The sequence below is a fragment of the Ranitomeya variabilis genome, chromosome 1, assembly GCF_051348905.1.
Source record: "Ranitomeya variabilis isolate aRanVar5 chromosome 1, aRanVar5.hap1, whole genome shotgun sequence".
NCBI lineage: Eukaryota > Metazoa > Chordata > Amphibia > Anura > Dendrobatidae > Ranitomeya > Ranitomeya variabilis.
In genome coordinates, this window is record NC_135232.1 from 183,979,558 (window position 1) to 183,989,211 (window position 9,654).

Sequence of the window (9,654 nt, forward strand, 5' to 3'; positions counted from 1 at the left end):
CCTGGGTCTACGTACTAAGAGTACGTATAGACCTCCCAAGGCCTCCCATGCTGTGGAGACCTTTATTGGTTTCGTTGAACAGTCCTTCTCTAAACTTCGTCAGGATATTGAGGCACGTAAGTTACATACTTCCCCTAACCTCAATGCCCTTGACTTCCAAGCCCTACAATCATTGCAAAGCGATAAAGATATTATCAAGCCAGCCGATAAGGGTGGGGCTATTGTTGTCATGAACAGGTCAGACTATACCAAAGAAGTCTACAGACAACTTGACGACAACACTGTCTATCGGCCACTACCATCCGATCCCTCTACCATTATCAGAGACCACATCAGGAATACTCTTGTCCCCTATGTAGACAAGGGTGTCATTGCTGACAAAACACGGGAGTACCTGACTAAAAACCATCCCATTATACCGGTATTTTACATACTGCCCAAGGTACACAAGAACCTTGAACATCCTCCAGGCCGCCCTATAGTGGCCTCCACTGAGTCCATACTCTCCCCACTTGCTATTTTCTTGGAAAAGAACCTTACTCCACTCATTCGCACGTTACCTTCCTTTCTCCTTGACACAGGTGACTTCCTGCATCAACTACAGGGACTAGGCTCCCTTGCAAAAGACCTCCTATTGGTCTCCCTAGACGTTAAAGACCTTTATACTTCGATCCCACATTCACAAGGGATCCTTAGCGTCAAACACCTACTTACTGGTTCACAACTTAATTCTGAGGTCATCAGTCTCTGTATTGACCTTCTGACTATAGTCCTGACAAAAAAATTTTTCATGTTTGAAGACCGTTTTTTCCTCCAGACAAAGGGTACCGCTATGGGGTCAAATGTAGCTCCGCCATACGCTAACAGCTACATGGCCCTATTCGAAGAGGAAATTGTGTACCCCGATCCTCTATTCCAGGCCTACTGGCCCTTTTGGAAACGCTACATAGATGACGTTTTTTGTCTATGGACTGGCACACCACAAACCCTGGACCTTTTCTTTAATACCCTGAATACCGCCTGGCCAGGACTTACCTTCACCATAACCAGTAGTACACAAAAAGTCAGCTTTCTTGATACCTTGGTCATAAAAGATGAACTAGGGAATCTCAAGACTGACCTCTACACGAAACCGACTGACAGGAACAGTCTCTTGCATTTCCAAAGCTTACACCCTTTTGCCACCAAAAAGTCCATCCCCCGATCTCAATTTAAAAGGATGCAGAGGATAGTCACTGAACCAAGTCTCCTCAAAACTAGGATGGATGAGATGTACACCAAATTCAGGGAACGGGGTTACCCCCCCAATCTACTGACCGAGGCCATTAACCCCCCTACAACTACACTTCCATTATCCAATAAAAGAGTTCCATTCGTTCATGTGTATCACCCGTATGTACACATTTTACATCATACCATCAGACGACATTGGAACATATTACGTACTGCCCATCCGTCTATTCCCAAATTCCAGTAGCACTTCCTACCATGTTTCAAACACCCCTCCAATATCCGGGATTCTTTAGTCAAAGCTGACTTTGGGGTAAATAAGGACAAGACACAACGTTTTCTCAATCAACCCAAAAACGGCACATTTCCGTGCCTACACTGCAATCAGTGCAACAATGTCATCCGGGGGGACTGTTTCTATCTTCCTCACTCTGGCAAGAGATATAGGATAAAATGCTATTTGACATGTGATTCATCTTTTGTACTTTCTGCTATTAAATGCCCATGTGGTCTTCTGTACATTGGAGAGACAACTCAGCCAATTAAGTCCCGTATCTCTAAGCATAAATCGACCATTCGTTGTCAGAACTTACTATTGCCACTCCCGAGTCATTTCATCTCTAAGGGACATACCATATCACAATTAAGGTTCCAAATTCTGGAACATATCCCGGCACCCAGACGGGGGGGGGGGGGGGGCGATAGAATCCACCTCCTGAAAAAGAGGGAGGCATATTGGATTCATGAGTTGCAGACCCTTGCTCCAAGGGGCTTAAATAGGGATTATGACCCCTTAGCCTTTACTTAGAAATGGACATTATTATAATATTGCTGTTATCTAAACCATTATTTATGATTCTGTAACTCTTTATGATTCTGTGATTTATGGTCATATGCTTTATGATGCATACTAATATACTTGTCTTTCTCTGCAGAGTCGCCTTTATTGATAATCGACACGCAAGTCACCTCTTGATCCCTCCCCACCTTTGGACTCTCCCATCCTCCTGCTCCCTACCCGACTGCATTTTGTTTCCCTATATTCAGCAATCACGCTGTTATTAGGTCATATCTTCTCTGTACTAAAACATATGTTTATGCCCCCTTATATCGCTCTAACCAGTGATCATGTGACCGCTCTCTAGCTGGTTACCATAACCACAATACCTGCATCTCACAAAACAGGAAGTACGCGTCAGGTGCAGTGACGCACTTCCGGTCTCAATGCATCATCAAACTACATCCCCCATAATCCCTCAGGAGCGGCGATCAGGTGACCGCACAGGTTGCTAGGTCCCTATGCAACAGGGCGGCCCCTCACACACTGGCAGTGTGCGTCATGATGCATGACACACTTCCGGTTCCGGCGGCAGAACGATCCCGCCCTGCCACTATTTAAACTTAGATCACTGGCCTCTGTACACTCAACCAGCGGCGGATACCGCATTGATGTACACCTCCTACCCACCTTACACTGGTAAGTTTTCTGCCCTCCTCCCCCGTAGCCTGCATGTACTATATCTAACATTCTGCTATACTATAGGAGCCGGGGTTATAAGCATACCTACTCTAGGAGGACTCACAGAGAGCCCCAAATCAATAGGTGAGCCACTTTTCCTTTAGGGTCCATGTACAGCTAATGCTACACATATGACTATTACACAGTGTTATGCATTTTTTCTTAGGTCTTACGCTATCACAATGACAATTAATTGCCAACATATATGAGATTTAGTTTCTCCCTGGTGAGGATTACACTGTTTCATGGTGAGATATTTTCTTTATCTATACATGGAACTATTTACGTCTATGTGGATAAATGACAGTATTTTTTATATACCTTTTATTACAGCCAAACACATCTAAAATCGTCCTACCTTCTGATACTACGGTATATGTACCTGTTTCCACACTTTAGTACGGCTACATTAGGTGAGAATCTCTACGATTTCCCATGTAGGCTAATTTTTTCTCTCTGACACCAGCTCCTCCAACGTGTTTATATGTTATTTTGCAGCCATCATCCTTACCTCATATTTGGAACGCTAAACGTACACGCTCAGCTTACCCGGTTAGTACACTGCCACTATCCCACCTCTTTACTATATATTTTATCATATAATTATTTTTCATTACTATAGGGAAACCCCTTTTGCTTTAGAGGTCCATCACAACTATGATATAGGACCTAGTCTACATCCAGCGATATTCTACATCATATAAGCAGTCGGGTATGTTAAAAGATGTTACTTTATCCTTACCCCATCTCTCCTCCCCTCCAATCTGTCACATATCACACAATTATTGTGAGATTTATCTTATTGTTTCTTTTTTTGATCTTTCTGTTAATTAACCTTTTGTTGTTATTTTTTATATACCCATTATTGTTTTGTTATGTATTTGTAACGCAGTTTACTGAGGAAGGTCTTATTGTTTTGACCGAAACGTTTATGCTGGACTGCTATCCAAGTAATAAATATCTATTTCTTTAAAATCATCACCATACACAAGTTGAGTGCCAAGTTATTTACTTCATATAATTTTCAAAACAGTCTTGTTTACTGATGAGTGTTGAGCAACCCTGGATGGTCCAGATGGATGGAGTAGTGGATGGTTCGTGGATGGCCACCATGTCCCAACAAGGCTGCAATGTCAGCAAGGAGGTGGAAGAGTCATGTTTTGGGCCGGAATCATGGGGAAACAGCTGGTATGGCCCTTTAAGGTTCCTGAAGGTGTGAAAATGACCTCTGCAAAGTATATAGAGTTTCTGACTGACAACTTTCTTCCATGGTATAAAAAGCAGAAACTTGCCTTCAGGAGGAAAATCATCTTCATGCATGACAATGCACCATTTCATGCTGCAAAGAATACCTCTGAGTCATTGGCTGCTATGGGCATAAAAGAAGATAAACTCATGGTGTGGCCACCATCTTCCCCTGACCTCAACCCTGTAGAGCAGTGTTTTTCAACCAGTGTGCCGCGGCACACTAGTGTGCCGCGACACATGGTCGGGTGTGCCGCGGGGAACGGGAGTCAGCTGTTCTCTGTGCCGACTGTCAAGCTGACAGCCGGCACAGAGAAGCTGCAGCGCGCCGGCTCCCGGAGATCAATTGTACTCGCAGACATCTACCAGCTGCGAGTACAATTGAGGCTCTGACTGCCGGGTCAGAGCGACGCCAGCAGCGTGATCAAGTCATGTGATCACGCTGCTGACGTCACTATCCGGCGCGCAGGAGAAAGAAGAGACTTGGTGGTAAGTGCTCCTGTGCTGTGGAGCTGAAGACACCGAAGATTCAGCGTGGGGTGGGTTTATGGGGAGTATGTGGGGGGATTTATTAAGTGTGTGGGGGGATTTATTCAGTGTGTGGGGGGATTTATTCAGTGTGTGTGGGGGATTTATTCAGTGTGTACGTGGGGGGGGGCTGGAATTTATTTAGCATGTGTGGGGCAGGGTGCATTTATTCTGTGGAAGGGGATGGATTTATTCTATCGGAAGGGCAGTGGATATATTCTGTGGGGGTGAGTGGGGAGATGGGGGTGGACACAGTAGCGAGGGGAAAAATGTGTGCTGACAGTACTGGGAGCAACGGTGATGGGATGTGTGAGGACAGTATGGGGAGTCGGGGGAATGTGTGAGGGGGGAATGTGTGAGGAGGAAATATGGAGAGAGCAAAGGGGTATGTTAGCAGGGGGGGGATGTACAGGAGGAGGCTATTAGAAATGTGTGCAGACAGTATGGGGGGATGAAAGTGTGAGTGGACACATAATAGATACTGAGTAGTGTGAGGGTAACAGCCAGGAGGAGACAGTATGCCAAGTAGGAGGAGTGTAATGAAGGGGCACAGTAGAGAGACTGGGCTCTCTATGAGGGACACCGTATGAGAAGGCAGTGTGAAGTATGGAAAAGAGAGAGAGGGTAGTGTGGATGGCATGTACCATAAGAGGGACAGTGAGGGTCATATTATGTGCTGGGAATAAAGTGAGGGGCAATTATTTACTCAGAGGCTCAGCCTAGGGCAGATATTGTTATTCCGGAGCATTATAATAACACTGCTATCTTTAAGGGTGTTGTGTCGGGATGTGCTGCAGAAGACAGGAGAAGATGGAATTCTGCAGAAACGAGCTCTGCCGGTGGATGAGAAGAGTCATCATGGCATCTGGACAAGGTGAAGATGAAAAGAAAGAGGCGACTCCACAAACAACGTCATCTATCAGGTACCTGGATGTAAATGTGTTTTTTTTGTGATACTAATTCTCATTTTTATTTGTTAGGAACATTAAAGGGGATGTCCAAGGTTGTGATGAGTCTGCAGTCATACTATGTGACTGCAGACTTCTGAATTCTCACAGTGCACACTGCTATCATAATTCTCTGATGTTGGTGATTTACATACATGCGGTCACGTGCTGACTAGACATGTGTGGCCTCATTCAATGAAAATGAATTGACTGAGGCCGGACACGTCTAGTTAGAATGTGACCAGAAGTATCCAAATCACATACTTGTGCTGTCATGACCGTCCACTCTGGCCACCGGCAAGGGAGAATCCTGAAAGTGTGCAGTGCTTGCGCTGTGAGAATTCAAAAGCCTGCAGTCACATAGAATGACTGCAGACTTTCATCTCAAACCTGGACGCACCATTTTGTGCCATTTTGGTTGGTGGTGTGCCTCGGGATTTTTTAAGTATAAAAAATGTGCCGCGGCTCAAAAAAGGTTGAAAATCACTGCTGTAGAGAACCTCTGGAGTATCATCAATAGTGTTGAGCAATACCTTCCGATATGCAAAGGTATCGGTATCGGATTGGATCGGCCGATATCCAAAAAATATTGGATATCGCCGATACCGATACCCGATACCAATGCATATCAATGGGACACAAAATATCGGAATGGTTCCCAGGGTCTGAAGGAGAGGAAACTCTCCTTCAGGCCCTGGTATCCATATTCATGTATAAAATAAAGAAGAAAAATAAAAAATATTGATATAATCACCCCTCCGACGGCCCCGGCTCTCACCGGTCCAAGCGTCTGATTCCGTTCCTAAGAATGTAGGGAGTGAAGGACCTGCGATGACGTTGCGGTCTTGTGATTGGTCGCGTGACCGCTCATGTGACCGCTCACGTGACCGCGACGTCATCGAAGGTCCTTCACTCCCTGCATTCTTAGGAACGGAGGCACCGCTAAGAGCCAGGGTCCACCGGAGGGGTAAGTATATCAATATTTTTTATTTTTATTATTTATTTTTTACATGAATATGGATCCCAGGGCCTGAAGGAGAGTCTCCTCTCCTCCAGACCCTGGGAACCATACGCACCGCACACTTCCGATTCCGATTTCCGATATCGCAAAAATATCGGAACTCGGTTTTGGAATTTTGATACAGCAAATATCGGCCGATACCCGATATTTGCAGTATCGGAATGCTCAACACTAATCATCAAGCAAAAGATCTATGAGGGTGGGAGGCAGTTCACATCAAAACAGCAGCTCTGGGAGGCTATTCTGACTTCATGCAAAGAAATACAAGCAGAAACTTTACAAAAACTCACAAGTTCAATGGATGCAAGAATTGTGAAGGTGATATCAAAGAAGGGTTCCTATTTTAACATGTAACTTGGCCTGTTAGGATGTTTTGGAGTTAAATAGCTTTTTGTTCAGTGAGTGTGACCTCCTAATGCTGCGAATTCAACAAATGAGCATTTTCAATTCTTTAAAACATCAAATGTTTTGAAATTCTACTGTGCCTAATAATTTGGAACAATGCATTTTGAGTTTTTATTCATTTTGAAGATTATACTGTTATCATTGGGAGGTTTCTTCAATAAAATTCGATGTATACTCTAGCCGGTGATGACTTTTATTAGACTGACTGTCATTTGCACCGACCATTTAGGAAAATGCGAGAAAAATATCATTTGCATAATAATTTGGAACATGGTGTACTGTTGCAAAAGTATTTTTATGTGTAATGTGAACTGAGGCATGCATTATAGAGTTGAGGGAGGATCTGAAGTGACCCTTCACGGTTGACTCAGTGATTTTCAAATTGATCCACAGAGCATTGCCGGCAACTGAAAATGACCAGACGGAGACGTGTGTCTTTGTTTGGGGGGATCGAGCAGATCTCTGAGCCCCCGTTTATTGTGTCGCAGTTTTCATAATCTTAGAAGTTATACTTCAACCAATCAACATAAGAACATGCTCACAGTTTTCAACCTATAAGAATGCAGGAACAGCCTGTACGTCAAGGTCTTCGTTGAACAATGCACCCTCAGTCTCATGCCTTGTTCAGGTTGAAACAATCAAGGTCTCATAACAACTATGAACTTTTACCCAGTAATAGAATTTTTTCTCAAAACAGCAAGATGGAGTCGAAAAGCAGAAAATGAAGCCTGCTTTAATTTTTCTTAGTTCAACCCTTCACAATAGTCTTTCTGTTGTGTTCTTCGCGACAGTAATGAGAGTTAAAGTTATGTTTGAGACTAGTCCAGAGTGGGAGAGGCTAAGGTGAAGGGAAAGAGACAGTTGCCTTTCAGAACATCAGTAAAGGCCAGTGTGTGTAGAAAGAATAGCTAAGATCTGATCAGTTAGCAGTGCTGCATGACATGGGTGAGCCTGTTGTGTGAGGAGACCATGATGGAATATAGCGTGATCCCCGGTAGAAGGGGAAAAGTGACAAAAAATCAGAGTGACAGATAAGAGAGGGTCCAGGGGTAAGGACACCTAGCACTACATCCCGACTTCATAAATCCAAGAGATAACGGGCCAAGATGGGACAGAGTACGTGAGATGAAGAGAGTGCCCTGGATGGGAGTTCCAAGGCATCAGTGACAGAGAGGTTAAGTACTAGCCATACTGGAAACAGTGTTCTCTTGAAGGAAAAGAAGACATGAAACTGTGAGTTGAGTAAAGAACTTTTGCTAACTGGGCTGTACTACAGAGCTGGGTTGTGGTGAAATAGTGAGGAAAGATGAAGTTAGAGGACAGGCGAGTAAAGAGAAAGGAATTGAAACTGTGTGTTGAAAATGCTACGTATTGTGATGGAAACGTTCATTAAGATATGTACTCAGTATCTACTGTATGTAATCCTCAGCAAGTTATCATTTAGTAAAAAGTTTATTTTTGACTGGTGGTCTTCCTCTTTGAACTGCAAAACATCTGGTCCTGCTTAACCAAAGTAATCAGTTACATGTGGACTGCAAGGACATAGCGCCCCCCATAGTACCAGTCCAAACACCCAGCCAGGACCCCCACTGTCATGTAGCATGCTGGGGCGTAAGAGATGAGTACCTCACCCATGGCTACCGCCGCTCGCCACCTTATAAATCTTTGGAAATCGGACTGCACTCAGATATCATATCATGTCATGTCAGAGTGCAGTCCTATGGTTATCACAGATTGATTGACTTGCATGGCCGAGCGTGATCCCAATTTCATATCAAACTCGGGCATGCAGGGATTTTTTCCGGTGTGGTTCCTGGAAAAAAAATCTGACATGTGCATGAACCCATAGAAAAACATTGGTCAGAGTGCGATTCGATGTTTTGTTAGATAGCACTTAGACTGAAAACATGGCCATATCCACAAGCCCTTAAATGCCATCATGAATATGATGCTAAGGCTCACAGAATCACATACATTTAATAACCGGCATATGCCTCTGTGTGCCTCAACTATAAATGTTAATCTAGTAAGGGACTGGAGTAACTTTTCTGGCATAAAATACTCCATATTTTGTCATGAATTTCTCAGGTGGACTTTACCATGCCTTGTCTCACCATAGCTCTGCCCCTACCTCCACCCACTTTGATACCCACTCCCCTCAACTCCACCCACTTTGTCACATTTGATGGTACTAGTGCTTCAGGAGCTTTCTGGCTTTTAAATTTGTATAAACAAAGTATATATCACAGTTTGTGAAAGCTGTGCAGAATAACAGCTCCATACTTTACCCCTATATATCCGACAACCTCTTTCAGTGTCCAAAAGACCATTAACACATATTGTAAATGTGACGTTAGTCACTACTCACGAACAGACCGTGAGGCAGAAAAGTCAAACATTCCGTGGTCAGTACCAAGAGAGCATCTAGATATTCAAGTGAAAAGACAAAGGCATAAGTCAGGTCACAGTCCAGGGTCAACAACAAGAGATAGCGGAGAGTCAGATAGTATAGCTGAGGGTTTCTCATTGATCACATACTAAGAGATCCATCTTCTTACTCCCAAGAGGTGTGGGAAAGGTGAGTATGGGGGATGCGGGACAGAGGATGGGGGGATGAAGGAGGGCGGGGAGCCGAGCCATGCAAGATTATTATTATTACTAGACTGTGGCCCGATTCTAACGCATCGGGTATTCTAGAATATGCATGTCCCCGTAGTATATGGACAATGATGATTCCAGAATTCGCGGCAGACTGTGCC

At 44.1% G+C, this 9,654-nt stretch overlaps 1 long non-coding RNA gene across 1 annotated transcript; it reads left to right on the forward strand.

Annotated features, from left to right (window-relative positions):
- Nucleotides 1-2,546: 2,546 nt before the first annotated feature.
- Nucleotides 2,547-2,994, forward strand: LOC143793834 (uncharacterized). Its single transcript, XR_013220286.1, has 3 exons — nt 2,547-2,707; nt 2,774-2,833; nt 2,916-2,994. It is a non-coding gene; the product is annotated as an uncharacterized LOC143793834 (long non-coding RNA).
- Nucleotides 2,995-9,654: the final 6,660 nt, after the last annotated feature.